General features: G+C 40.8%; 1 pseudogene; it reads right to left on the bottom strand.

Annotated features, from left to right (window-relative positions):
- LOC128698658 (uncharacterized) overlaps positions 1–18,619 on the bottom strand; it is a 109,692-nt pseudogene extending 91,073 nt beyond the window's left edge.
- Between the last annotated feature and the right edge of the window lie 1,064 nt (positions 18,620–19,683).

The raw sequence follows: 19,683 nt of genomic DNA, 5'->3' as shown, positions 1-19,683 counted from the left end.
TAGGGCAGGGTAGGTGCCTGAGCCAGAGCTTGCAGCTCACAAGACTGCCATTCCCATTAACCTCCTTGGGGCGGGGATGGCAGACCAGAGAGGCCTAGCTTCTCCCTACGAACCCCGTGAGGGCGGAGAATGTGGCTAGGCTTGGGGACAGTTGGTCCCAAAGATGAGGGGGTACTTGTGCCTCCTCCCTTGGGAGACTTAGGTCTCAGATACTCCCTAGACAGGGAGCCAAGGCCGGGCCACCACTTGGAAAAGGCCCTGGCCGGGGGAAAGTACCGGCGAATCAACAAAAAGAAGAATATATACACAGTAAGGTGCATGACTCTCGGTATATACTATATGCTAAGAGTTTACTTTAATCCCTATTTTAGGGATTAAAAATTCTTAACTGGTGGTAAATAGGTTACGTGTAGCTTTTTTGGCCTTCATGTAGTCGACAGGCTTCAAATCCTAGTAACCAACCAACCTCTGAGTGTATATGCACCGTGAGGTGCTTATCTCTGATAGTATACGCACCAAGTGTTTTTTTGAGAGCATATACACCGAAAGGTCTAAATCCCTCAGTACATAAAAACCAGGATGTATATCTGGGTATTATCTAAGAGGGGGAAATGCAATGAGAAACACACATACCGCCTCTCTCATTGGCTCTGCCCATCACTATCACCGAGAGATTTTTAAAATTTTTCCTCTGGGGCCAGTTTATTAGAGAGAATAATTCATCCTGTAAGTAAGCAAACGACTTTATTAATAGTACATTAACGTTTATACTTTTTTTTTTATTCGCCGGTACTCTCCCAACCTGGGTCTTTTCCAATAGTGGTGACCCGGCCTTGGCTCCCTGTCTGGGGAGTGTCTGAGACCTAAGTCTCCCATGGGAGGAGGTACAAGTACCCTCTCATCTTTGGGACCAACTGCCCCCAGGCCTAGCCACAGTCCCCGCCCTCACGGGGCTCGTAGGGAGAAGCCAGACCTCTCTGGTCCGCCATCTGCCCCGCCCCAAAGGGGCTCCTGGGGATGGCAGTCTTGTGAGCCGCAGGTGGTGGCAAGCAGCCACAACCTCGTTACACTTAAAGTATTTATAAGTGATATTTATTTTGCATTTTGTTGTTTAATGCAATTTTTAAATATTATCTACGAAAATATTTTAGCCTTCTCTCCAAACGCTTTGGAGATGCGACACCAACTAACCACACATATTAGTAACCCCAACTAATACCTGGCTATCTAATTAAGAAATGGTTATAATCATAACCATAATTTTCAAAGTGGTTGACGGGTAAGCCAGTGGAAGGCCTCGGTCAGATGGCCAAAAGCTCTAGCTGTGGGTCATCATATGACTAAGACCCACGTCAGGAAACAGGACAAGTGTTACAGCTGCAAACCCAGGCCACCCCAGTCTCTAATCTTCTATTTCCACCTTTCTTAAGATAAGATAAGATAAGATTTCGTTCGGATTTTTAACCCCGGAGGGTTAGCCACCCAGGATAACCCAAGAAAGTCAGTGCGTCATCGAGAACTGTCTAACTTATTTCCATTGGGGTCCTTAATCTTGTCCCCCAGGATGCGACCCACACCAGTCGACTAACACCCAGGTACCTATTTGCTGCTAGGTGAACAGGACAACAGGTGTAAGGAAACGTGTCGAAATGTTTCCACCCGCCGGGAATCGAACCCTGGCCCTCCGCGTGTGAAGCGGGAGCTTTAGCCACCAGGCCACCGGGCCACCCCCACCAGGCCACCAGGCCACCGGGCCACCCCCACCAGGCCACCAGGCCACCGGGCCACCCCCACCAGGCCACCGGGCCTGTCTAATAATTCAGTCTTATTAGCTATTTCTAACACATTTCTCTCACTGAACGCATCCTACTGATTTGTTATCTGAAATCTTGCGATTTCTCGTAATCCAGAACACGCTAATTGAAGAACTGAGACACTTATGCAACACATGGGAATCTTTATTGAGGAAACGTTTCGCCACACAGTGGCTTCATCAGTCCAATACAAAGTAGAAATGGGTAAGGAGAGGAGAAGTTCGAGGTAATCAGTCCCTCAACCTGGAAACGATGTGTTCAGTCCGTCCCATGTGTTGCACAAGTGTCTCACTTCTTCAACTTGTCGGTTTTCAAAAACATTCATCACTCTATTTGAACTTTCTCGTACAGAGGCGAGTAACCTTCAGAGTCTCCTGCGAGTCTTCAGTCACCCTGAGGAGAGTCTCCAGTCGTTAAGAGAATTATTCCCCCTGGTACAAACTGTGGTCGAGGCTGTGAGTTTATATCCCCCTACGAACCTTGGAAATATAAATTGTATAAAAATAAATGATTTTCTGTGTTTAATTGTTATGTATTTGTTGTTTGGTTTATATTATTATTGAATAGGGTAGGTTATTATTGAAGATATTTTTTTTTTTATTCGCCGGTATTCTCCCGGCCCGGGTCTTTTCCAAGTAGTGGTGACCCGGCCTTGGCTCCCTATCTGGGGAGTGTCTCGAGACTTAAGTCTCCCATGGGAGGAGGTACAAGTACCTCCTCATCTTTGGGACCAAGTGTCCCCAGGCCTAGCCACATTCCCCGCCCTCACGGGGCTCGTAGGGAGAAGCTAGGCCTCTGGTTTGCCATCTACCCCGCCTCAAAGGGGCTCGTGGGGATGGCAGTCTTATGAGTTGCAGATGGTAGCAAGCTCAACTATTAATAACAAAGGTTTTAATAATAATCACAAACTGATCAGTTAGATCCTAATTCAGGTGTTAGGTAAAATGACACAAGTGCAACATTTTATTCTGTCAACGTATCGCTCTCCAGGAACTTTGTCAGGCCTCATTGCAGCATGACTGCTCTATGTATTAGACTAAGGATCAAAGGAAAATATAATATTAATTTTTAAAGGGGTGGAGGAGTAAGCTATTAGAAGGCTTCGGTCAGATGACCAAAAGCTCCAGCTCCAGGTCATCATATAACTAAGACTCGCGTCAGCAAACACTTGTCCTGTTACCTGACCAATCTTATCTGAGTAAACTCTTAATGTATGTTTTGCAAAGTCGGTCAAAAAAAAAAAGTCCGAACTGCCTTCCAAACAGAAATGTTTACGTAATGTTTCTTAGCTTGGTGGCATTAATGATGGTGGTAGCAGTAGTAGTAATAGCACTGGTGGTAGCAGTAGTAGTAGTAGTGGTAGCAGTAGTAGTAGTAGCACTGGTGGTAGCAGTAGTAGTAGTAGCACTGGTGGTAGCAGTAGTAGTAGTAGCACTGGTGGTAGCAGTAGTAGTAGTAGTAGTAGTAGCACTGGTAGTAGCAGTAGTAGTAGTAGTAGCACTGGTGGTAGCAGTAGTAGTAGTAGCACTGGTGGTAGCAGTAGTAGTAGTAGTAGCAGCACTGGTGGTAGCAGTAGTAGTAGTAGTAGTAGTAGCACTGGTGGTAGCAGTAGTAGTAGTAGCACTGGTGGTAGCAGTAGTAGTAGTAGTAGCAGCACTGGTGGTAGCAGTAGTAGTAGTAGTAGCACTGGTGGTAGAAGTAGTAGTAGTAGCACTGGTGGTAGAAGTAGTAGTAGTAGCACTGGTGGTAGCAGTAGTAGTAGTAGCACTGGTGGTAGCAGTAGTAGTAGTAGTAGCACTGGTGGTAGTAGTAGTAGTAGTAGCACTGGTGGTAGTAGTAGTAGTAGTAGTAGCACTGGTGGTAGCAGTGACGGTAGAAGGGGCATTGTGAGATGGTAATTATGGTGAGAGTAATGTTAGGAGTGGTGGTATGGTGGTGGTGGTGCTGGTGTCAGGACATAAATTTTCCAGGCAAAGATTTCAAAATGCCCCTAGTGCTAAGCCAAATTCTAATTAGAATCTGTCTCTGTCTCTGTCTGTCTGTCTGTCTCTCTCTCTCTCTCTCTCTCTCTCTCTCTCTCTCTCTCTCTCTCTCTCTCTCTCTCTCTCTCTCTCTCTCTCTCTCTCAGACAAATACACACGACCCGTGCCGAGGGAACTAGGTCCTTATACAGTAATTGTTTGTTGGTCGCAGAGTGATGCGCTCTCGTTGATGTTGTGATGTGGTGGTGATGTTGCGACGTGATGATGATGGAGTAGTAATGAAATGACTGTGGGAGTAGGAATGGTGAGGTGCTAGTGGCTAGTGGTACGGTGACAGCAGGGCGATGGAGGGCGCTTGTTTTGGTGGTTATAAAAGAGGTGGTGGTAATGAGACTGAGGTCGTTGTGAGTTTTGTCGTTCTCTCATCTCCAGGGCCCCGCCTTTGGCAGTAGTTTTACCTCTGATCGAGGAATAATACTGTTCCGTGTGTGCCCTGGCTGTGGAATCTTTCCCAGCTGTGAAGTTCCGTGTTGGAAGCGAAGCCGGGTTCGGAAAGTCTCCTGAATTTAGACCTCCGAAAACGGAAGCGTTCCCCCAGTCTTCCAGCTCATGAGAGTTCCATTATGAGCCATGATGTAATCCTCCCACCGAAGGGATTACTGTCTTGTCGTGGCAAAGCCATAGTGCAAGCACCAATGAAAGATTTGTTTTATGACACAGACCCATTATAGATTTTTTTGGTTTAGAAAGACACGTAAGCAAACACTATAACATATTTATTAGAAAACTTAAGCAGCACCAACCCAACAACACAGGAGTCACATGATTTCATCGTCTACCCGTCCTAATCATAGGCAGAGGTTGTTTTGATAAGGACCTGCCTCGCATGGGCCAGTAGGCCTTCTACAGTGTTCCTCCATTCTTATGTTCTTATGACATTCCTCAGGTCACGTGCGTCACATCTCACTCTCCGCCTATATATATATAATGTCTTTCTACCTCTGTATGTTAGAAGTGATCAAGGTCCCAGGACCGAAATGTTTTCTAATAAATATGTTATAGTGTTTGCTTACGTGTCTTTCTAAACCAACTCATCAACTACCCTATTTCCAAACCAATACTATCCCATATCCTTTCTAAATCTAAACTTATCTAATTTGAATCCATTATTTCGAGTTATTTCTTGGGGGATATGCTCAGAACCTCAATAAAGTGTGTGATGAGGGAAGGTTGAAATGAACCATTATAATTCAATACAAAGGTCTAGTTAGAAGTAAATGGTATAAAATACCGACACAATGGAAAAATAAACACATATGCAATATAATGTGATCCTTTATTGACAACGTTTCGCCCACAATGTGGACTTTATCAAGTGACAAACATCTGTTTGTGACTTGATTAAGTCCACTGTGTGGGCGAAACGTTGTCAACAAAGAATCACATTATACTGCTTATGTTATTTTTTGCAAGGTGTAGTTAGCTCTCTCTCTCTCTCTCTCTCTCTCTCTCTCTCTCTCTCTCTCTCTCTCTCTCTCTCTTAAAAAACCCACCAACACTTCCATTAAAAAAGTCTCCCAAAGACTCCAATGCAAACAAGACTTTTATTAAAACCACAACATTGTAAACAGCCTGGAGGGGAAACTCTCACAGAAACGTCTCACTCATTTAATCGTGATAATTTTCTGTTATGGCTTGGGTAGATACGACCACCTTCCCGTCTAACTCAGTTGTGTACACCGTTCACCATAAATCACTCTAAATTATACCATGGGAACTTTCCACAGCTGTGCGAGGCGTCAAGATAACACGAATATAACTCAGTCATCCCTTATATCTACCAAGATACACTCCCAAAATTACAGTTTCGTAGGAATTTTACAATATCATTCAGAAATGAGTCGGGGGGAAAAATGGTATACAGGGCTTACAAAAAAAAAAGGTTTAAAATCGATCGTAAAGCCACTTGATATAAGGTTCAGTCTTTGAATCTATCTTTCGTGCGGATGGAGAGACGGAGAGGTACAAAAACAACGCGATAATTCCAATGATAACTGAGGTTCCCACCATTTTTGACAGTCGAGAAATGCTACGAGAGAACTCCTAAAAGGGAGGCGGATTGATGATGGTCAAGGGCTCTTGATTCAAGGAACTGGAGCCCCCCTTGATGAAATCTGATTACCTCCTCAATAAAAATAATTATAAGAGAGGAACAACAGCAATAATAATAATAATAATAATAATAATAATAATAATAATAATAATAATAATAATAATAATAATAATAATCGAGTGGGGCAGTGAAATGCTTTCAATACGTGGGACATAAAATATTTTTGTGTGAAGACACTGTACAGTGTTGAGTAATGCAGTGAAAGTTAAAGTAGGTAACGAAGCCGGGTGGCTGACTGGCTGGCTGGCTGACTAACTGGTCGGCTGACTGACTGGCTGACCGACTGGATGGATAACTATTATAGTTCTATGAAGTCAATTATTAAATTAGATATTAAGTTACTTCACTAACTAAATCTGCTACATTCTTCCGAAGATATACACTGGAATAGAGAATACATTTATACACCTAGGGATGTAGGGAAGTACCACCTCTGTGGCTGGAATGGGGACCCTCATCCTCAGAGAAGACAATAAACGTACCTCAGGGAAAACTCAAGGTTCTCCCCGGAGCTGTTTAAATATTTTCTTGGTATAAACCTTGGTAATAAATACCGACAAGTTGGTTTAGAAAGACACGTAAGCAAACACTATAACATATTTATTAGAAAACGTTTCGGTCCTGGGACCTTGATCACTTCTAACATACAGAGGTAGAAAGACATTATATATAGGCGGAGAGTGCGTCACACCTCACTCTCCGCCTATATATATAATGTCTTTCTACCTCTGTATGTTAGAAGTGATCAAGGTCCCAGGACCGAAACGTTTTCTAATAAATATGTTATAGTGTTTGCTTACGTGTCTTTCTAAACCATATATTTTCTTCTCCTACCACCCTTATATTTGATATTCTATGTAAACATTTATTAATAAACAGAATACATTTACAGAAAAACATAACCATAGGGATGTATATCTCTCAGCGTATACACTGAGAGTTTGCCTTAATCACTATTTTAGGTGTTAAAGTGTTTTTGAATAGAGGTGAACAGTTTACATGCAGATAAATTAGACACATGTGCAACTCTTGGGTATCTTTATTGAGGAAACGCTTCGCCACACAGTGGCTTCATCAGTCCATACGTAGGAGAAACTTGAAGAACAGGAGAAGAATGAGGTAATCAGTCCCTCAACCTTGAGTCGATGTGTTCAGTCCATCAATCTCCTCCTGTTCTTCAAGTTTCTCCTACGTATGGACTGATGAAGCCACTGTGTGGCGAAACGTTTCCCCAATAAAGATACCCAGGAGTTGCACATGTGTCTAATTTACCAAACGCGCTCCTATTCAAGATTGATGGACTGAACACAGTTTACATGCAGCCTTAATGACGCTCGTAAAGTCAATAGCCTTCAAGCCTAAGTTACTAACGAGTGTAATTTATAACGAGACTGGGGAATGGGTATTATAGGTATTAATTACGTTTATTCAGAGATCGACACCATGCCCAGCCCTTCTAGGGTAGGGTAGGTGCCTGAGCCGGAGCTTTTAGCTCATAAGACTGTCATTCCCATTAGCCCCCTTGGGGCGGGGATGGCAGACCAGAGAGGCCTAGCTTGTGGCTAGGCCTGGGGACAGTTGGTCCCAAAGATGAGGAGGTGCTTGTGCCTCCTCCCATGGGAGACTTAGGTCTCAGACACTCCCTAAAGAGGGAGCCAAGGCCGGGCCACCACTTGGACAAGGCCCGGGCCGGGAGAATACCGGCTAATCTTTAACTAACTAACCATTACAAACCACATCTAAGACCCGCGTCAGGAAACCCTTGTCTTGTTTCCTGACAAACATTATACCTATCATATCAGAGCATTAAAATTAACAATAATTTTTAAAGGGGTGGATGAGTAAGCCAGTGGAAGGCCTCGGTCAGATGATCAAAAGCTCCACCTGTGGGTCAACATAAGATCCGCGTTGGGAAACATTTCCTTTTTCCCCACAAACCTCATCTAAGTTTTAAAACCGCTAACCAAGACTAAAAAAAGGTGAGGAATATATTCACGAACAAATATTTCTATTCTACGTGTCTGTCTAAGAGAGTAAAGTATTCCTGATGGTGGCGATCAGAATACGTGCTGCATTAAGGACTATCATGCAGCCGATAGGCTCTTTAAGTCCCATTAAGCAACCAGTTTAAAATGAATTAGTCTCCCACAGTTGCAGTCATTAGCACTGCTTCCGTGTTACCACCTCTGAGAACGTTCCTGAGAACTCTCTTGTCACCCACTTATTATTTTTCCTAACAGTGCTGTATATCTATTTAAGTCTATACATGCTGCTTCGGTTTAACGTAGACACAAGCGCCAAAACTTGTATTTCATATTGTCTAATACACTTGTTTATTAAGGCTGCGTGTCACCTGTTCACCACCAATCAAAAATATTATGTAAAACAGGGCATATATACACTGAAAGATATATATATATATATATATATATATATATATATATATATATATATATATATATATATATATATATATATATATATATATATATGTGTGTGTGTGTGTGTGTGTGTGTGTGTGTTAATTATTTGACTGGGGAGGAACCAACTGTACCAGATATCTGGGAAGAGTACACTCTGGTAGTGACAATGAATTCCCAGGGGGTAAACAAGATAATGGAGGACCTGGAACGCTTCCCTGGGGTATGCTACCTCTCCTGAGGGGCTTAGCTCAAGATTACATATTTCTCCATAAGTGCCGGGAGAGTTGATTATTATTGTTACTGTTATTATAATTATTATTATTTGTTGGTTGGTTATTTGGTGTAGTCTATCGACTACACAAGGATCATTAAGGCTATAAAATATCCTTTTCACCACCAGTCAAGAACACACGACTCCTCTAGTCTAGGATTGATCCTGGGCCCTTCAGGTGTAATCATTAATGGAAAAGTGTTGGAGAATCACATAGAAAGCAGGCAGACCCTCCCCAGGCTAGCAACAAGGAGACGAGACAACAGGTGTGGATCAAGGAACGAGAAAGTCACATTGCTCCAGGATACAGAAGAGAGTATTTGGGGATCTTCGCAACAGCTGAGGCAGTACCTACTTTCTCTCTCTCCCTCGTATTTTGTTCGTCAGGAAACAGGTGTCTCCTGTTAGGATTATGAATCATATGGTGACCCCTTCAGTGGTTAAGCATCCACTGGCCTACCCCAGCTAGGTATGCACTCCACTGTAACAATATCTACACTGAGTGGTGTTTACCTATTAGTGTATATATACCGAGAGTTTGCATTAATCCCTGTAATAGTGAACAGGTGTAATAGTGAACAGGTGTAATAGTGAACAGGTGACATGTAGTATCTGCATTCAGTGGTGGAAACCCACTTTGTTTTTCTTAGGGATTGAGGAAAAAAATCACAACCTAACCTAACCTAATGTGACATTTTTTTCCAGATACCTTCGTCAGTACACCCATGACGGCTTTCCTCGTGTATTATGTCAGATTATAGTGTTACACAATTCGTGCAAAATAAATATTGGTAACAGATGCTTAACCCTGAGTACTGTCTTCGTTAGTAAGTTTTCATATTCTGTATTACATGTATTGCACTCGTTAGGTAGGTATAATATTTGTCAAGAAACAGAACAAGTGTTTCCTGATGAGGGTCGTAGTCATATGAAAACCCGCAGCTGGAACTTTTGGTCATCTGACCTAATCAAGTGACCAAATTTATGGCTGTTATAATTTATAGACCCTTTTGGTCATCCTAAGTTGTTCCAGCTTCAAAGACACCAATGGAAATAAGTCACTATGACTTTTTTGGGATAATTGTACTTATGTGTACCTGTACCTAAAAAAACTTATTTATCAATGTCCAACTTAGCTCAACAACTCCTCCTCAACGATACGATGTCTTTTTCTTCTCTCCATCTCATGAAAAATGTGCAAAATGAAACTGGAAATGGACGATAATCAATAGGAAAGATGTCCAAGAATAAGACAATGCCTTTACATTCAACAAAATATGAGCAAGTCTGCAGGGAAAGTTATTCACAGACATTAAAAAACATTCTGGAGTTTCCCCTGAGCTACATCCACAAGAGAAAACAGCAGTGAAAGACCTTCGTATACTACATCTAAGATATGTTATCATAATGCCAGAGACACGTTATCAAATGGAACTCAGTGGAAAGTTAATAATGCATCATGCTTCAAGTGCAGCCCAAATTGTGGGAACCTCGGAGATAGGAGAGTAAGCACCCAGTGAAGAAGACCACTGAACACCGCGCGTGTACTAGTAGTGTGTATTATACCGGTGACTGGGCCAATATATATACATAGAGGTGTATATATCTTTTGGTGTATGTATACTGAGAGTTTACTTTCATCCCTAGTTTAAGTATTAAAACATTAGGTGGCGAATAGGTGACATGCAAGTTTAATGACCTTTTGAGTAATCGACTGCCTTTCAACCCAGTTAACCAACCAAAATTTTATTTCCGACCCATTCTTATTTCATATTTTATTTTGCAGATTAAAGTACTCCCGAATGGTCACGAAGAGGTTACATGTATCCTTAATGACGCTAGTGTCGTTGGCAGCTTTAATCCCAATTAGCCAACCAACCAAGTGTTAAATCCCGAGGTGCACATGGGATCCCTTGCTTGGGATGTGAAAAAATGTACATAGGAAAACAAACAGGTTGGAGAACACAGGAGTGCATTTAGCCTAGACATGCCGACACACATGGTCACCTCATGAGATGGGCTGGAGATATAGATCTGAGCTATGACATAGATATCGAACACCTTCAACATAGAATTCGGAGAATTTTAGCATTTCTGAAACATTTGGCTAGGATGATCTTTGTCTGGGACACTGTGGCCACGTGAACTGGATAACCCTGCTAACATTCCCTTGACTTCAGCAAGTGATGTCTCAACATTACCTTACCTGACCCCTTATATAAGCTGTGCTTCTATCTCTCTCTGCTTTAGGGGCGAAAAACGTTACAAATAAGGAAATGTCAAGCTTGTGAGTTTTAGGAAGGGCTCTTGAGGGAGGATGAACGGAGCCACTGAGTGTCAATGAAAGAGGAATGGAGGAAATGTGCAGACAGCACTCAAGTATGGGTGGGAGGTGGAGCAGCAGAGCTGGGTGCTTAACTGCTCCATCTGGCACCAGCAGATGGACACACACACATGCACACACGCCGCTAATTACACAGAATAGCCTCAACGTTCAGGACTTTAGTGTGGTTCACAGTTATGTAAGAATATGTAAATTAGCATAGTCACCGTGGCTTCCCGTCGCTACAACCAAAAGATGTACTAAAATGTTCTGGCTTGTCCTGTTTCCTGACGAACCTTACCTAACTTAACCTAAAATGTTCAGAGGGAGGACACCATTATCACGAGCCCTCCTAGGGCGGGGAAGGAACCAGAGCTTGCTACCACCTGCAGCTCACAAGACTGCCATCCCCACGAGCCCTCCTGGGGCGGGGAAGATGGCAGACCAGAGGCCTAGCTTCTCCCTACGAGCCCCTTTAGGGCGGGGAATGGGGCTACGCCTGGGAACAGTTGGTCCCAGAAGATGAGAAGGTACTTGTACTTCCTCCCATGGAAGACATTGGTCTCAGACACTCCCAAAACAGGGAGCCAAGGCCAGGTCACCATCTGGAAAAGACCCAGGCCGGGGGAGTACCGGCGAATCAACAAGAATAATAATATAATGTTTCTTGTTCTAATTCCTGACGAACCTTGCCTAACCAAACCTAACCTTGCCTAACCAAACCTAACCTTGCCTAACCAAACCTAACCTAACCTAACCTAGCCTAACCTAACCTAACGTAACCTAACGTAACCTAACGTAACCTAGCCTAACGTAACCTAGCCTAACCTAACCTAACGTAGCCTAACCTAACCTAACCTAACCTAGCCTAACCTAACGTAGCCTAACCTAACCTAGCCTAATCTAACCTAACCTAGCCTAACCTAACCTAACCTAACCTAACCTAGCCTAACCTAACCTAGCCTTCATAATTAATTTTTTAAATGGTGGAGGGGTAAGCCAGTGGAAGGCCTCGGTCATAAAACCAAGACCCCCTTCGGGAAACACTTGTCCTGTTTCCTGACAAATTTTACCTAACCTAACCCTACTATACGCAGGTGTATTTCTCTCACCGTAATAGTGTATATAGTGTAACTTTAATCCCTAGTTTGTGAATTAAGTGTTCTTGCCTGGTGGTGAACAGGTTACATGCAGCCTTATTGACCCTCCCGTAGTAGATAGGGTTTACAGCAAACAACCACCATCTGCCAGATACGTGTTTCTACAACTATCTGATAACCACAGATAGATACAGGTATGGATTGGTTTAAAAAGGCACGTAAGAAAACACTAGGACATATTAATTAGTAAACGTTTCGGTCCTGGGACCTTGATAACGTGTATCAAGAGATACTGGCAGAGATACTGTTCCCACGTCGCCGTGATCTGTTGAGTGTATTGGTAGTGTTATATCTTCTGGAGTGACTGAGGCGCTTACCACTGTTATGGCGTTACTGTTATGGCGTTGCTGTTGTGAAGGAGGGAGAGGGAAGTGAAGGGAAGGCAGGAGTAGGAAGGGCGGCTAGTAGGCAAATGATAAAAGATTATAGCTGTCCCACAGATGGCTCCAACTTCGTCCTGTTCCCTATTTGTATGTCTCATACTAATGAAAAGGCTTTCAAATGAGCTGCTATAGGTAATAGCTTGTAGCTTGTAAATAAAGCTAGAAACACTTAACCTAACCTTGTAAAAACCCTGTGCAATGTATATAAATATATATATATATATATATATATATATATATATATATATATATATATATATATATATATATATATATATATATATATATATATATATATATATATATTATATATATGAATATATATATATATATATATATATATATATATATATATGTCGTGCCGAATATGTAAAACTGGTCAATTAGCAATAACTCATTTAAAATTAAGCCCTTTCTGAAATTTTCTCTTATACGTTTAAAGATATATTTTTTTCATTAATGTTAACGCAAAATTTTTTAATTTTGCACCAAAAGAATCTTAGAAAACTTACCTAACCTTATTATAACAAGAACAATTTATTTTAGCCTAACTCAACTAAATATATTTTAAATACGTTTACAATAATTTAGTACTAAACAAACACAATCAAATATATTTTTTTCGTTAGGTTCAGAATGATTTTGGCGAAATTATTGCATACACAAATTTTCACTTGTCCTATATGGCAAGATGAGCGTTGCTATTTAAGCCAAGATCGCAAGTTCTGCCTATTCGGCACGACACACACACACACACACACTTGTTGATAATATATATATATATATATATATATATATATATATATATATATATATATATATATATATATATATAAATATATATATATATATATATATATATATATATATATATATATATATATATATATATATATATATATATATATATATATATATATATATATATATATATATATATATATATATATATAGAGAGAGAGAGAGAGAGAGAGAGAGAGAGAGAGAGAGAGAGAAAGAAAGAGATTAAACATCCCTTACACCTCTGACGGTGGAGATACCGTTCGAAAACACCATTTCTCCAATGTATAGGATCCAGTACACCATCCTGAGGGCAGATAATTCCCAAGTAATAACAACTTCAGGTCTGCCGGAAGGAGCACTGAAGCAGATGCTGCTTCTGAATTTTCATGGGATAGTGAACGATATCCTCATCGCCTTACTGAAGTCTCCCAGATTAGACAGAACTATGCGAAGCTCAGCCTCTGTGATGGAATAACGACAGGGGAACATGTCTGGCAGTTGTTCAGACTGTGTAACTGTTATATAGAATAGGGCAAAGAGCAAAAAGGCACAATACTGTGACTGGAACAATAAACAAATAACCCGTACATGGGAGAGAGGAGCTTACCACGACGTTTTGGTCCGACTTGGACTTTGTAAATGGTCCAAGTCAGAACGAAACGTCGTAAGCTCCTCTCTTCTATACGGGTCATTTGTGTATAGAATAGGGTAGCTACACACTACTGATGTACCCAATTTCGTTAAAAAATACTACTGGCTTTTGAAATACGAAAATGCTTGCGTATACGCTCATTCGTGTGCGCACGCATGTCGAGTTATGGTTTAACATTATAACTTGGTTTATTAGGTTCAGAACCTCTCTCTGTTTTTTTTTCTCTCTCAAAGCGTGTGATAAGTCTGAAGCCTCGTAATGTACAGCTGAGATTACTCAACATTCGCTCTACTAGATATTAATTTCTAAGCATTCCTCAGTTCTGACGACAGCATTACACACACACAGCGATCAGCGAAGAGGCAGGACCAGGAGCTGTGAATCGACCCTTGTAACCACAAATGGGTGATTACACATAGATGAGTACACACACACATACACATGAGAGACAGAGAGAGAGAGAGAGAGAGAGAGAGAGAGAGAGAGAGAGAGAGAGAGGGGGGAGGAGGAAGTCGAGGAAATCATGACATAACTGAACGTGTCAAAATGCAATAGGACTTGACAAACTATCGCCAGAGAAGGCGGAAGTGGCAACACTAAACAAGCTATAGTCCCGAGTTCTTACCTCTTCTAGTGACCTACGTCTCACCTCTTGGCGCTATATAAAGCTCCATCCTGTCACTTCATCTCCATATTGTTTCATACTATGGAACAATGCTCTTCTCCAGACTGAGGGACTGACCACCTCAAAACTTTAAGGGTGATGGACTGATTACATCGTCTTCAAGTATCTTCTGCTTCTATCAACTTTTCTGTACTCGACTGAAGAAGCCTACTGTGTAGGCGAAACGTTTCATAATAAAGATACCTAACTGTTGCATATGTGTCTTACCTATCAACCTGTCGGTATTTTATACAATTTTAATGTTCAGTATATAGATAACCCACACATATGTGAGACGTTTCGACAATGTTTCGGTGCGACGTCATGGTAAGCTCCTTTCTCCCATGTGCGGGTTATTTATGTATTGTTCCAGTCACGGTATTGTGCCTTTTTTGTTATTTAAGAATGGCAGTACCCATAGTCGGTTTTCCGGCTTCAAACACATTTTATTGTACAGTAATAATGGAGTGGAACGGACTGCCTGCACGTGTCAAAGCCTATCATAGCATAAGCCAGTTCAAGAGAAGAGCCAGAAAGTTCCTAATAATTATAACCTAACTACAGAAAGGGAGGAGAGGGATTTCTTGTATAACTAAAATACATATACCTGTTACTGTGATATAATCCTTTTATTATAAATGTAAATAACTCAGTCTGCCTTATTCTTAGTATATCTTATATTGTAAATGATTTTCACACAGTTGAGTTATTTAGCTGTTTTAACTTTTCAGGTTTAAATAATAAGGTATTACAAGGACCCCAGTGGAAATAAGTCATTTTGTCCGACTTTAAATTCAATACTGAATAAGACATCGCCCGGACATAAGAATGGCAACACTGAACGAACTGCTTATAATGATTCTCGAAAAAAACGTCACACACACACACACACACACACACACACACACACACACACACACACACACACACACACACACACACACACACACACACACACACACACACACACACACACACACACACACACACACACACACACATACCCTTCACGTGCTTGCATAACGTCCATTTCGTCTTTCAATAAGGGTCAAAAACGAGTACTGAGACAGTAGGACTGTGTGCCTAACGAGCATCACATACAAGGCATCAACGAAAAAAACATGAACACAACGAGGTAAAATAAAGAAGTTTGCCTTGACTATACCACAATTCCCCCCCCCCCCAAGGCAGCGGTCAGGAAGTAGTCTGGTGGACAGTAACCTTCTAGGTAGGTACCGTCTTGTCAATATGAGCGTGGAGTGGAAGCCTGTTAAACGTTTTGCACTCTGGCAAGATTACCGGCCCTTTCAGCAACCACCCAGGAAGGTACTACTAACAACCCGTTATATAAATATTGAACCATACAGTGACCATATGTGGTAATACATTCAAGTAACGCACATTCAGCAGTGTAGAATGACTTGAATGTTCTCAGTCTACTAGACACCTTCAGCGCCTGAAGATGGTCTCTCTAGCAGACCGAAAATGTTCACATTTCTGTATCGTTGAATGTGGGTTACTTCAGTATATATATATATATATATATATATATATATATATATATATATATATATATATATGTGTGTGTGTGTACTCGCCTAGTTGTGGTTGCAGGGGACGAGTCATAGCTCCTGGCCCCGTCTCTTCACTGGTCGCTACTGGGTCACTCTCCCTGAACCATGAGCTTTATCATACCTCTGCTTAAAGCTATGAATGGATCCTGTGTATGTGTGTGTGTATGTGTGTGTGTATGTGTGTGTGTGTGTGTGTGTGTGTGTGTGTGTGTGTATGTCTGTGTGTGTGTGTGTGTATGTGTGTGTGTGTGTGTGTGTGTATGTGTGTATGTGTGTGTGTGTGTGTGTATGTGTGTGTGTATGTGTGTGTGTGTATGTGTATGTGTGTGTGTGTGTATGTGTGTGTGTGTATGTGTGTGTGTGTGTGTGTGTATGTGTGTGTTTGAAAGCTACAATCCAAGTTTTCCTCTGTAAATTAAATACTCTTAATGTTCTCTAACTGCGTATATAAATATCGACAGTGACTTTGACATTGACAGATGACTCGACAATTTCTCCTCCCGTCCGTGACTGCTGAGTCGTGACATCACTTGCGTATTTTTAAGGACGTTGTAAATGTGTTATTGTACGTTCTGTGTTCTTATTTAACGCATTATAGTACGTTGCAAGTGTCTTATTGTCCGTGTTTTGGAAAGACAAAAGCCAGGACAAGGAAGTGGAGGCCTACAATAATATATATTACGTTTAAAAGAATACATGTATATTGTGAATAATAATGTACAATATTTATATACACAAGTCTACCATATACATTCACTCTATGTAAATTTCATCTAAATCAACATATATGTCTACAGCAATATACATTATGTCCAATAATATATATATCTAGTAATAAATTACCATTTCATAAATATAAATTTTGCCTATACACATTTTGACAAAAAAAATTATCTGTATTAATATACATTTAGGATTTAAATAATTTTAGTGATAACAAATAAATGTAAAATATATTTTAAAATTAGTCTGAAACAAGTATAAATCAAGAATTTAATGATTTAAAATATAATAATATAATTACGCAGAATTCTGAAGAAAATTATGATTGAGAATCCAGATTTTTTTTGGTAGACTATTATAAAAAATATATATTATTATTGGGAAGTACTCAACCCGTACGTGTCATAGAGCTCCTAATGATCAACTTTTAATCCGAGGACAAGGAATAGCTCCTCTTCCTTGGATCAAGAGGGTGGATAGGACACCATGGACTCACCTTGTTTACATCTGGCGAGGCTGAGTTTGGAGTCCATCTTAGTGTTGGTTGAGAACCTCGCCAGGTACGTCTCCCTCAAGTTAGGCTCCATCTCTTGGGCCTTCAAGGCTCGTCCACCCCACTAGTTACCTTTTTTCTATCTTTATATAATATTCTTCTGTTATTTACTTTACTTTTCTTCTTGTATTTTGACTTTATTGGGGTAATTTTGCTTAATTTGAGGTTACATTTTCTTTCTTACACCTTGTCTTTGCATAGGCCAATAGGCCTACTGAAATGTTCCATTTCCTCTATGTGTTAAAGTTTGTATATATCTGCAAGGCTTTTGATTATTATAATTATAATCAAAAAGAAGCGCTAAGCCACAAGGGCTATACAGCACAAGGCTTTTGAAACAAACGTGCCTTTGTCCCATGTATATATTAAATAATGTCTCCTTTCATATATATACATAACGTCTATTTTTACCCCTTCACAGTTATATTGTTAAATAAATCAAATTCTTTATCATTTATAAAATTTATTTAATTTTTATTTTCTAACCACCACTTTTTTGAATAATTCGGTGCATGGCATCATATTATTTTTCATCTGATTAAGATACATATGCAACAGTTGGTTATATCTATTGTTGAAACGTTTCGCCCGCATGGCAGGCTTCTTCAATCAATTAGAGAGGCAGTAGATGGATTGAAGATGATGTAATTAGTCCATCTATAAGATCTCTTCAAGAATCACTGTTTTCTTAAGTTTTCCAACTTATCAAGAAACTGTGGCAGTGATTTTCCACACAATGTTCCTGGCTGAGCCTATCCTGAAGGAAATTAGTTTTCTCGTTGCTTTTAAGATAAAACAGTTCACCCCAGTCAGTGGCAAATATGTTTACCTTAGTTTACCTCGACTGGCAAATACAATAGTTCACCTTAGATCACCTCAATTGGTAAATATACTAATAGTTCACCTCACTTGATAAATAGTATATCAGCTCATTTCAGTTTGCAAATATAACACTAAACATCAGTTTACAAATGTAACAGTTGACATATATAACGTTTCACCTCAGTCACATGGTAAGTATGGCAGTCTTAGTAATCCTGTCGTTCAGAGAAGTAAGTTTTCAGTAAGTTCTGGCAGGAACTAGACACACACGTCCACCCTCCCTAACACCTGAGAGCCGTCTGCTGCTGGCGCCTCTGGGAAGTTTCTCGCGTCAGCTGTTGCTAACATGTGACCATCTCGGAAACGGCGCGTTCCTATTGGGCAAAAGAGCGACGAACTGAGCGATCCAATTGGCTGAGGGAAGGACTGTGCTTTAATACTGAGTAAATAAGCGATAAACATAGCATTCCTATTGGCTGAGGTAGCAGCAAACTGAGCGTTCCTACTGGTTGAGAGTGCCAATTCCTACATGCCTATTGGCTGAGAGAGTACCAAACTATGCATTCCTATTGGCTAAGAAAGCGATAATCTCTGCGTTCCTATTGGCCGAGATACCAGCAGACCACACAATCTTACTGGCTGAGGGAGCAACAAGCCATGCATTCCTATTGGCTGACGAAGCGACAAATCATACTTTCCTTGTATCTATTGGAGCGGTCAACTACGCATTCCGATTGGCAGGTGAAGCGGCAAACCTCGCTTTCCTACTGGCTGGTGGAGCGACAAGCCTCGCTTTCCCATTGGCTGCTGAAATAACAAACTGCATGTTCCTATTGGCTGGTGAAGCAGAAGAATGAACACGCAAATATCCATAACTTTACCCAATACAATGTTGATTTTATTCACTGTCGGTGTTCTGAACGTAAAAGCAAAATTTTTAGACAAACATTGATTTCTCCTTGGTAACATATTTCAATTACCTTCCTAAGCTGTGGTGTAAATGGTTTCTCCCAGGTAATTAACTTCCTAAGCTGTGATGAAAATGGTTTCTCCCAGCTGTGATGTAAATGATTTCTCCCAGGTAATTACCCTCCAAAGCTGTGGTGTAAATGGTTTCTCACAGGTAATTAACTTCCTAAGCTGGCTGTGATGTAAATAGTTTCTCCCAGGTAATTACCCTCCAAAGCTGTGGTGTAAATGGTTTCTCCAAGGTAATTAACTTCCTAAGCTGTGGTGTAAATGGTTTCTCCAAGGTAATTAACTTCCTAAGCTGTGGTGTAAATGGTTTCTCCAAGGTAATTAACTTCCTAAGCTGTGATGTAAATGATTTCTCCCAGGTAATTACCCTCCAAAGCTGTGGTGTAAATGGTTTCTCACAGGTAA

The sequence above is a fragment of the Cherax quadricarinatus genome, chromosome 88 (genome assembly GCF_038502225.1).
Source record: "Cherax quadricarinatus isolate ZL_2023a chromosome 88, ASM3850222v1, whole genome shotgun sequence".
Classification (NCBI taxonomy): domain Eukaryota; kingdom Metazoa; phylum Arthropoda; class Malacostraca; order Decapoda; family Parastacidae; genus Cherax; species Cherax quadricarinatus.
The sequence above is the reverse complement of the archived record's forward strand: the minus strand, read 5'-3'. Positions and strand labels throughout refer to the sequence as shown.